The sequence below is a fragment of the Narcine bancroftii genome, chromosome 1 (assembly GCF_036971445.1).
Source record: "Narcine bancroftii isolate sNarBan1 chromosome 1, sNarBan1.hap1, whole genome shotgun sequence".
NCBI lineage: Eukaryota > Metazoa > Chordata > Chondrichthyes > Torpediniformes > Narcinidae > Narcine > Narcine bancroftii.
The window spans coordinates 62287722-62300181 of record NC_091469.1 but is presented as its reverse complement, the minus strand read 5'-3'; positions in this window follow the sequence as shown (position 1 = coordinate 62300181).

The following is a 12460-nucleotide window of genomic DNA, read 5'->3' as shown; positions in this document are numbered from 1 at the left end:
AGGAGCCACCTTAAGAGAGTCATCCCAGTGACAAGCGACATCAACCAGCTCTTTATCCTCGGTGATGCCATTGCTGTTTCACACTTTATTCAAATACCTGCTATGAGCAAAGCATGACCAAGGCACTCCGCTAGCTGAATAATTGCTCCAATTTTCATCAAAAGTTTGTGTTACTTCAGAGAAGTTACTTTTAAAATTTTAAATATACTTATTTCTTTACCTATTATTTTACTCTTATTCATTTTAATTTTTAAAATATATTTTCTTGATTTTTTTTCTTTTTGCCAGTTGCTTGAATTCGAGATACTACATTAGAATTGTATCATGAAGCACTGAATGACAACAAAAAGGTTTAAATACACTGATGATGTTTTATTAATGAAAATTCTGCCATGGTTTTAAAAGACCTTTAAATGCATTCCCTTGGGCTGGCATATTCCATTTGTGACTCATGGTGCTGATGAAGGAAGAGATTTGAAATATTGGAATATACAGATGCAGTTAAATGAATTGAATATGTTCTTTAGCAGTTGGCTGACTTGGTGGTTTTTACCTTTTCTGAGGATAACCTGTACTGCTATATCTCAAATTGCAAAAATGAATGCTATTAATATTTTTTATTACAAAGTTTGGAATGTTTATTAAATGGAAAAAGTTCCAGCTCCTTAACTTTAATTATTTTACTGATTTTAAAAAAATCAAAGCCTATCAACATTGAATTAATGGATGGTAAGGTGTGAATCCAACTCGCCTCTTACCACTTTCTCCTTCCTGTGCTTGCTTCAGTCAGACACTGTGCTTATTGAAAACAATATAATTTCATTTGTGCCTTGAAATAAAGATGCTTTGATTGCCACAGGTTTGACTTGGGAGTAATTGGTAGCAACAATCAATCATTTGTTAGGGATCATCTAGTTAGCCTGGAATGTTGAACATTCGATTGTACATCAGTGCTCTGTTAGTATAGAATTCTATTTTATCAACATCATCTGGATGATGATGTTTCCAAGTTATTTAAAATTTAACATGGGCATTTAAAACATATTGATTGATTGTCACCACAGAATTGTTTTCCCAACGTTGTTGCCTATTCTAATTTATGCCACTTAACCTACTCATTTTATACAGGTGACAGAGGTGCACCAAAGAAGAGGTACAAGGACTGCCTAAAGAAATCTCTTGGTGCCTGCCACATTGACCACCGCCAGTGGGCTGATATCGCCTCAAACCATGCATCTTGGCGCCTCACAGTTCGGCGGGCAGCAAACTCCTTTGAAGAAGACCGCAGAGCCCACCTCTCTGACAAAAGACAAAGGAGGAAAAGCCCAACACCCAACCCCAACATACCAATTTTCCCTTGCAACCGTGTCTGCCTGTCCCGCATCGGACTTGTCAGCCACAAACGAGCCTGCAGCTGACGTGGACATTTACCCCCTCCATAAATCTTCGTCCGCGAAGCCAAGCCAAAGAAGAAGATTATATCCAATGGTCTCTCTGGAAATATTGTCTCAAAAGTTGCAACAGCGATTAATCAAATCATCTACATAGTTCCATAGGATTATGATCACTCCAAACCTGGTACAAACCCTATTCAAAATAATAAGATAACTGAACTTAATTTGTCTTTAAATCAACATTATTGCACCTCAGGTAGTCCATCTTCCATTTAGATTGACTATTGGTCTCCAGTTGAAATGTAGTTTAGATTCAGTCACTCTGGTTCCTTTCAGCACAATGCAAATAAGGGTTTGTGTTGTCATAGGGGGCATGAATCCCACCTGATCTCCTGGCATGCTTCTGAATAAGACATGAGTTATCCCTTGTCTTTCCACTATTTGTCCATTGCTTAAGGTCACTAAAATGAATTTTCTGGTCATTATCTCTTTACTGTGGAGTTTGTTTTGTAAGAATTAGCTGCTACATATCTAATATTATAACAATGACTTCACCTTGAGATGAGACCACACTTGGACTACTAGGTACAGATTTGTTCACCTTACTTCAAGAAGAATATACACATGGGCAGTCAAGTTTCGTGTTATTTCTTTGGATGAAGAAAGATTGTGCAGAATAGCACACAAGCATATTTCCTTAAGTTTAAATAAAAAATCAGAGGTAATCCTATTGAAACATACACAACTCTAGGGGGACCTAACAGGGTAGACACTATGTGGATATTTCCCCTGACAAGGGAGTCTAGAATGAGAGGCCATGCTGTCAGGATGAGGGATCACCATCTAAGAGAGAAATGAGGAGGAAGTTGTCTTCCCAGACAGTTATGGGTCTTTGAGTTGTGTAATTTAGAATCCTGTAGCTGTTAAGAATTCAGACTGTATGTATCTTTTTAACAACAGTGCAGTCTGAGCTCCTGTAATGGCAGTGCTGCCACTGGTGTGGTCCTATGGGAGCAGAGATATAGCATTTGCCATGAAGTCCAACCACAATCAGCTCTATACGGGCTTTAAATGGCCTGTTAATGGAGCTGAAGGTGGTTTATTTAAAATCCAGTGACTGTGGGGTCTGAGCCCAAGATAGTGGTGCCTCTGTTTGGGAGTGGTCTTGAGGGTTTGCAGACAGCAGAAGCAAAGGACTGGCATAAGGCACCAGAACATCACCACCCTGCAGCTGTTTGAGGAAGAGAGGATGAGGAGTCAACACACGGGATGGTGGCCACAATGGTGGATCAGTGAGGGGATCTGAGGGTGAGGAACGCATAGGTGGTGGGCTGTTGGTAACTTGGGGTGGGGGGGGGGGCAAGGAACTCTCGCTGGTTGAAGGCTACTGGCAACTGAGGTCAAGGGACTTGCACCAGGCTGCAGATGGCTGGAGACTGGCTCAAGACTGGCTGAAGGGGTACTAGATATCGGAACCAGGATACAAGAAGGTCCCAAGGGTGCTGGGGGCTTCCTGATAGTTTTGCAGGTTGGTTTGGATCTGGAGCTCAGGTTGGTGATGTTTTGAACTAGAGTACATGTGGCTGCGTTGACTGCAGGTGAATGACTCTAATGAACTCTCCTTTGCTTCTCTTTTGCCGACTGTAAGGGGTGCTGGGCAATTTCTACTGATGACAAATCTTTGCCTTATGGTAGACTCAAAGAAATTTCATGTAACATTACATTTTCTGTTTAATTACATGACAATGTAATTGCAGATGATGCCGCTTTAGTTGCCCATTCAGAGCCAGCTCTTCAGCGCTTGACGTCCTGCTTTGCGGAAACTGCCAAAATGTTTGGCCTGGAAGTCAGCCTGAAGAAAACTGAGGTCCTCCATCAGCCAGCTCCCCACCATGACTACCAGCCCCCCCACATCTCCATCGGGCACACAAAACTCAAAACGGTCAACCAGTTTACCTATCTCGGCTGCACCATTTCATCAGATGCAAGGATCGACAATGAGATAGACAACAGACTCGCCAAGGCAAATAGCGCCTTTGGAAGACTACACAAAAGAGTCTGGAAAAACAACCAACTGAAAAACCTCACAAAGATAAGCATATACAGAGCCGTTGTCATACCCACACTCCTGTTCGGCTCCGAATCATGGGTCCTCTACCGGCACCACCTACGGCTCCTAGAACGCTTCCACCAGCGTTGTCTCCGCTCCATCCTCAACATCCATTGGAGCGCTTACACCCCTAACGTCGAAGTACTCGAGATGGCAGAGGTCGACAGCATCGAGTCCACGCTGCTGAAGATCCAGCTGCGCTGGATGGGTCACGTCTCCAGAATGGAGGACCATCGCCTTCCCAAGATCGTGTTATATGGCGAGCTCTCCACTGGCCACCGTGACAGAGGTGCACCAAAGAAAAGGTACAAGGACTGCCTAAAGAAATCTCTTGGTGCCTGCCACATTGACCACTGCCAGTGGGCTGATAACGCCTCAAACCGTGCATCTTGGCGCCTCACAGTTTGGCGGGCAGCAACCTCCTTTGAAGAAGACCGCAGAGCCCACCTCACTGACAAAAGGCAAAGGAGGAAAAACCCAACACCCAACCCCAACCAACCAATTTTCCCTTGCAACCGCTGCAATCGTGTCTGCCTGTCCCGCATCGGACTTGTGAGCCACAAACGAGCCTGCAGCTGACGTGGACTTTTTACCCCCTCCATAAATCTTTGTCCGCGAAGCCAAGCCAAAGAGAAGAAGAGAAGAAGACATGACAATAAAAGATTCTTGAATATTCAGGGACAAAATAAAGCTTTGAATTGTAGAGGGATCATGATTTATTGAGATTGGAAAGTAAAATGAAAATGAAATTATAGATCAGCTGTGATGCTTTTGAATGCATTTTCCAGGATGCGGCTATTGCTGGGAAGAATGTTTATTGTTCCAAAATTTTATCCTTTAGATGGTGGTAGTGAGCCACCCATTAGAGCCACTACAATCATTCTGATGAAGGCATTCCCATACTGCTTTTGGTAAGGGAGCTCCAAGATTTAGAACCAGCAAAGATAAAGTATCAGTAGCCAAGTTCCAAGTTAAGATGCTGTGTGATTTAGAGGGCAACTCGAACAGGAAAGCATTTCCACGTGTGTGCTGCCTTGCCATTCTTTTTGGAAGACATTGCATTGTGAAGTATTTTCAAAGTAACCTGTGTGAGGAACTGGAATTTGAAGATAAACGATTGGGTGTAATTGGGCAGAATGGGCCAAAATGGCCTCTTACCTTGCTGTGCGTCTAAATAAATTAAGAAATCTTCAGATGCTGGGTTCTTCAGCAGGAGGACTCTGGCCTGAAACACCAATTGATCTTTGCTTCGCATGGATGGTGCGTGACCTGCTGAGTTTCTCTGACACATTTGCAAATTGAATTGTAATTTAGTATTGCTTGGCACACAGCTCAGCTACTTGTGTTTTACTCCAAGACAGTTGTGAATTATTACGCTTGGAGATGTGAACTGCACACCATTAATGATTCATAAGGCAATATTTGCCTAAATACCAGAAAACTGTTGAAAGTAGAAAAATGCTTGCCAGTCTAAATAGTTGGCATCAACTATGCATCAACAGTTCTGTCCTTCAGATTGATGGGATGAGTTACCACTGAATAAAGAACTGCCATTCTGAATTTCTTTCACAATATTAACATTGTGCACCAGACGTCTATTTTTCTCATTGTTGCTTGTCATTTGGCGTGTGTGACTAGATAACTAGGGTTGGAGGATTGCGAGAAGCAGGAAAAGCAGGAATTAAACTTGTGGTTATTGCTTTAGTCATATATCCTGGAACATCAGCTGGTTATTTCATAGTTTCAGTTGACTGATTTAGTGTAGCTGGTGACAGATGGTTTGCTGAATGGAAATCGTTGGAAATGAGAGAGGTGTTAATGACATTTTCAAATTAGATTGTGCAAATGTTCCACGCCATTGTTTCAATTGAAGTTTATTTATTCAAATTTATGATATTACTGAACCCAATAAGATTATTAAATAATACAATACTATTATTATAGTTTAACCCTCAATTTAATCAAAATAATGTACATTCCTGCATGAGATCTCTGTGGAGTTTCACAAAAAGCTCATGTATTCTGTCACATTCAAGTAAGAGAGAACCAAAATACACTCAACACAGGTCTCTTTTAAAGATTAATCATGTAATTAAGGGTTTAAATGATGTAATTGACTGCAACTTACCAATCAGCTATTTTGCTGATGGATTTCCCATAGTAAATGTAAAAACCTCAGATGGCTTTGGCAAAAAAATAATTTTGCTTTGCTTTGTTTTGAATTTATCTTTGTCATATGTCCCTAAAGCCCTCCCGATTAATGGCCTGATCTTCAGAAGCTGAAGGAACACAAGGCTTCATAGCTCTTCACATTAGAGACCTTCCTCACTATAATTCAGGTGGTGAGATTGGGGAGAATGACCAGCTGGAAATCACTTCCTGAGAGGCTGATTCAAGTTGAGTGCTGGAGCGAGAACAAGCCATGTGAAGATTATCTCTTCATTGCTTTGCTGAGTATTTTTCTTCTATGCTACTAACTTATGTGAATATTTTCTGAGATGTAAGTTATCATTCTTCCATTCACTGGTACTTTGGATCTTTGTGGCAATCTACATACTGCCCTCGGTGAATTGCGGTGCAGTTTTTCCACTCAAGAAATAATCTTTGCAGTTAATAATTTGTTTGACCTTTACAGAAATTTCAGCTGATGAATGCCATTCTTATCTTTGGACTTTTGGCTTGAGTGTTCATTTTCAGGCTTGTAGCACAGCACATCATGTTCATTGACATAGGTCAAACATAACCTTCATGCTCACTGAGGTAGTAAATTAGCCTAATTTCCAGCAAACGTCTGAACAGTGCTGTAACCCTATTCCAGTAATCATATGATCATTAGCGTGCACTGGAATTTAAACATGGGATGGGGTACTGGAAAGTCTGACATTTTAAATTACTTTCAAATGGAACATTATGTGCTTTGTACACAAGAGTTCTTGAATACAAAAGCAGCTCTGTAAAATCACAGATGCAAACAATAAACAGGACTAGCATGCGTTCAGAAAATGGTCAGAATTTAAAAGTTTGTGAAAGGAAACTGCAAATTTGCATTTTTGGGAAACAAAGTAGAGAAACCAATGTTAAAGATTGCCATTTCTTCTTTACTCTGGCTTCTATATTTCATTCCACCCCCCCCCCCCACCCCCCAGTCTTGATAAAGAGTTTTGGCTCTCAACATAGACCATTATTTATCACTCACTGATGGGACTTGACCCATTGAGTTCCTCCAGAGATTGTGTTTGGCTTCAGATTCTGGCATCCTACACATGTCCATATTTTCTGAGAATGTGGATCTTCTTATGGATTGGGTTAGGGGCTCAACTTGATTAAGTCTTTCCAGTTCACACTTAGAGGCTAATCAATACCACTGACCAAATAATTAATGATGTTCTCTGTCATTCTCATTGGATTTATAGGCTCAGCAATGAATTTGACAAATTGCCAAGCATACAAACAATACCAGGGAAAGAGGATAAAAACAGTATCAAAGAAAATGCATTGTTTTGGTAGAACTGCAAAGACTGAGATTCGCTTGATTTATTTGATACTTCTTTAAGTAAATAAATTGCACTGATGATAAATAGCATATCAGTATTTAGCAATTTCTGTTGATAGATGTGGAAAAATGAAATAGGCTACATCTCTGAAAGAGAAACAAAGTGCTGGAAGCAGCCTGCGTCTTGGGAGAGAAACTGAGGGAGAGAAACTGAGTGAATGTTTTAGGTCAAGGCATTGACAAAAAGTCTCAAACCCAAAATATTAACCCTGCCTACCCTTCCACAGATATTGCCCAACCTGCTGAATTTTCAAAGCAGTTAGTTAGTTTTTTCATACAGATTTCAAACATCTGCATTTTTTTCATTTTTGTCCTTTAAATCCATTTCTGAAATATGATAATATTGAAAACAATGGAGCTGAATTTCCGAAGTGGTGCCCAGATGACCACTTCGCTTATTGAGTACACATAATAAAGGGAGAACAACTTTCTTGTATCCACTTTGGAGCTGTCTTCTAATTGGTTTTATTATAAGTGTTACAAGATCCAACCAGCAACCACAAAGAAGGCAGATCACACGGGGGTAAAGATGGACAATGACTATATTAACAAAAATTCACCTTCAAACTTTAATTCAAAATTCCCCCTTTTATAACAATGCCCACTGGTTACTATGCAAAATTCTGTAAAACTAATAAATACCCCAGCCTAAGTATACCATACATAATTAAAGTCTAAGTAATATTTCCAACCAGCCCACAGAAAAACTTAGACACAAAACACACAAGACTCACAAAACTTTGATCTCAACTGAAGCAAAGATCATAAACAAGATTCAGTTTGTTTGGTAAACTGAAACCAAAAGATCTTTGAGAGAGAGAGAGAGAGAGAGAGAGAGAGAGAGAGCACAAAATTCAAAATTCTCTTCTTCTGTTACCTGCAATGTTTTGGTCCGGATCCTTCTGGCTGCTTTGGAATGTTCATCCCCTTTAAAATGCCCAACAGACTAAACTGTCCTCCAGACCACGACTCATGCTCTGGGCTGCCTTCCATGCTGCAGCACCCCACCGCCCCCCCATTTGTCCAACTCCAGAAATTTTTAGATAATTTTCTGCACATACCAGGTCCGTCTCCCACTCTCTCAGCAGTCCACCTTCACCTTGGCTCTCCAAGGCAAACTGTCACTTTCCAACACAAAACCACACAACACATAGGGCAACACACGGCACAGAACTCTGCAACATAAGTAATGGCTCCCAATTTTTAAGATTGTGATTAGAATTCATCCAAGATAAGGTTTGTTTGCAGAACTTCACCAATCAGGATGAAAATCAGAGGTTTACACAATGACCATTGAAATCAAAGAGTAGTCAGAATCAGAACTTATGTTCATGAACATCTATAATACAGTAGCAATTCAGGTGCAAAAATTCCTATAAATTATATTAAACATGAATAAATCAGTGCAAAAGATTCAAAAAAATCTGGTATCAGATGGAAGAAGCTGTTTTTGTACCATTGGGTGCTCTTTTTCAGGCTCGTGCACCTCCTTCCAGATGGTAGCAACGAGAAGATGACAAGACCTGGATGGTGAGGGTCCTTGATGATAGTGGCAGCTCTCTTGAGACACTGCCTCTTGAAGATGCCTTAATGGAGTGCCCATGATGGCACTGGTTGAGTTCACAACTCTCTGTGGCCTTTTCCTGATCTGTGCATTGGCATCTCCATACCAGACAGTGATGCAACCAGTCAAAATGCTCTCCATGGTACACCTGTAGAAACTTGAATGAGTCTTTGGTGACCTACCAATTCTCCTCAAACTCCCTACTAAGTATAACTGCAGTCGATCCTTCATGACTGCATTGACACGAAGGCCCCAGGATCAATCCTCAGAGATGTTGACACCCAGGAATTTGAAGTTGTATGTCAAATGTTAATAATAATCAGCTGAACTAAACATCCATTGTTCCTAAATGTCATTTAAAAAACAATTGCAGATAATGAGTTCAGCCTTCCAACCAAAAGGTAGAAGTAACTATTTGAGCAGCCTGTTTATAAATTGGACAAACATTTAGCTCCAGTTCAACTTCTACTGATGATATTCAAAACTAAGTGGGTGCAAAGATCCCCCTAATGCCAATGATCAGAGATCATTCAATTTGCTTTAGTTGAATATGAAAGTTCATGAACACAAGTACAATGTACAGATGCACTGAAATTCTTACTTGCTGCAGCCAAGTTAAGGATATGATTTAAAAAATGAATACATACTGATATTGAACAATAGTAACATAGCATTTGTGTTACTGGACTAATCAAAAGGTTTGGATGAAGAAGCAAAGGGTTTTCAATTTGATTTTGCTAATTATATTTGGACTAAAATGCTATAATGGTGAGAAGGAATATTAGAAACTCTAGTGGCATGGTGCCAAGATAACCCCTCTCTCAAACTAATAAAACAAGAGAGATGATCCTTGACTTCAGCAAAGAGGTTACAGTTCATACCCCTGTCCACATCGATGTCACTAGCCGAAAAACTAAACTTCGTATCAGAAACAGTTAACGTGAAAATGCAAAACCTCTAAACAGAAGTTATTGGAAAAGACAATTCTGAGCTACAGGATTAATTACTTACTTGGCAGAGATTAATCAAAAATGGTCAGACTGGGTTTAAATTTAAATTTAGACATATAGCATGTTAACAAGCTATTTTGGGCCATGAGTCTGTTTCGCCTGATTTACACCCAATTAACCAACGCCCCTGGTATATTTCTAATGGGAGGAAGTTGGAACCCCTGGGGAAATCCCACACAGACATGGGGAGAATGTAAAAACTCCTGACAGACAGCGCTGGATTCAAACCCCGGTCCCAATGACTGACTCCGTAAAGGCCTTGCTTTAACCACTACGTCAACCACGCTGCCCTCGGTAGGGTGAGATACCATTTGACCAATTTGATTAAATTTTTGATGAATTAACAAAATGAATTGATGAGGGCAATGTAGTTGACTTAGTCTGCATAGACTTCAGCAAGGCATTTGAACTGGGAGCCTATGGGATCCAGGGCAAATTAACCATATAACCACATAACCACTTACAGCATAGAACAGGCCAGTTCAGCCCTACTAGTCCATGCAGTAACAAATTCCCACCCTCCTAGTCCCACTGACCAGCACCCGGTCCATACCCCTCCAGTCCCCTCCTATCCATGTAACGATCCAGTCTATCCTTAAATGTAACCAATGATCCCACCTCAACCACGTCTGTCGGAAGCTCATTCCACATCCCCACCACCCTTTGCATAAAGAAATTTCCCCTCATGTTCCCCTTATAATTTTCCCCCTTCAATCTTAAACCATGTCCTCAAGTTTGAATCTCCCTCACTCTTAATTGAAAAAGCCTATCCACATTTACTCTGTCTGTCCCTTTTAAAATCTTAAACACCTCTATCAAGTCCCTCCTCAATCTTCTATGCTCCAGAGAAAAAAGCCCCAGTCTGCACAACCTTTCCCTGTAACTCAAACCTTGAAATCCTGTCAACATTCTCGTGAACCTTCTCTGCACTCTCTCTATTTTGTTTATATCTTTCCTATAATTTGGTGACCAAAACTGTACACAGTACTCCAAATTTGGCCTCACCAATGCCTTGTACAATTTCATCATAACCTCCCTAATCTTGAATTCAATACTCCGATTTATGAAGGCCAACATTCCAAATGCCTTCTTCACCACACCATCTACCTGAGTATCAGCCTTGAGGGTACTATTTACCAACACTCCTAAATCCCTTTGTTGCTCTGCACATCTCAATAGCCTACCACTTAATGCATATGACCTATTTAGATTTGCCTTTCCAAAATGTAACACCTCACACTTATCTGTATTAAATTCCATCAGCCATTTCTCAGCCCACACTTCCAGCCTTCCTAAATCACCTTTTAATCTACGGTAATCTTCCTCACTGTCCACAACACCACCAATCTTTGTATCATCTGCAAACTTGCTTATCCAATTCTCCACCCCTACTTCCAGATCATTAATATATATAACAAACAATAGTGGACCCAGGACCGATCCCTGAGAAACTCCACTAGTCACCGGCCTCCAATTGGACAAACAATTTTCTACCACTACTCTCTGACACCTCCCATCCAACCATTGCTGAATCCATTTCACTACCTCCTTATTTATACCTAATGCCTCCACCTTTTTTCCTAACCTCCTGTGGGGAACTTTGTCAAAAGCTTTACTAAAGTCTAAATAGACAACATCCACACCTTTCCCTTCATCAACCTTTTTTGTAACCCCCTCGAAAAACTCAATCAGGTTTGTCAAGCATGATCTACCCGACAAAACCATGCTGATTACTCCCTATCAATCCCTGTACCTCCAAATATTTGTAAATACCATCCCTCAGAACACTTTCCATCAACTTACCCACCACAGATGTCAGACTCACGGGCCTATAATTCCCAGGTTTAAATTTGGACCCTTTCTTAAACAGCGGAACCACATGCACCACCCTCCAATCCTTTGGCACTACCCCCGTGACCAGTGACATCCTAAATATCTCTGTTAATGGCCCCACTATCTGTCCACAAGCCTCCCTGAGTGTGCTTGGGAATATTTTGTCCGGTCCCGGAGATTTATCCACCTTTATCTTTTTCAACACAGCCATCACTACCTCCTCGGTTATCCTTATATGCTTCATGACCTCCCCACTATTTTTCTTTACTTCAACTGGTTCAATATTTTTTTTTTCCCTAGTGAATACCGAGGCAAAGAAATCATTCAAAATTTCCCTCATTTCCTCTGACTTCTCACTCAGCCTACCCTCGCTATCTACAAGGGGTCCAATTTTATCCCTCACTAATCTTTTACTTTTAATGTACCTAATTGTCTTGGCCAATTAGGTCAAAAATTACCTTGGTAATGAGAGGCAGAAGGTGATGGTAGAGGTGACTGGAAGATTGTGCTGGGACCCCTTGTGGTTAATTATAAACATTGATATTATGCATATGAATGTAGAAGGTATATTTTAAGTTTGCTGAAAGCATAAAATATGATGTTATTGATAGCAAGGAGAATCATCAGGTTACCACAGATATTGATTAGTTGATTAAAAAGGAGAGAGGAATGGCAGTTAGAATGAAACTCTGATAAGTGTCCAATGACGAACTTTAAGAGGATTAATAAGGATAGAATATGTGCGGAGAATCATAGGGTCCTAGTGTTTATTGAAAAATATTGGTGCATACAGATAAGGTGTTTGAGATACTTGGCTTTATTAGCTGAGGTGAGGATTATAATAGCAGGTAGGTCATGGCACAATATAAAACATTGGTTAGTCCACACCTAGAATACTATGTGCATTTCTATGCATCCATGTTTGAGTTCAGCTAATAATTAAGAGTTCATCTGAGATGAAGATTGTTTGCTGGAAAGATGAGATTGCACTGGAGA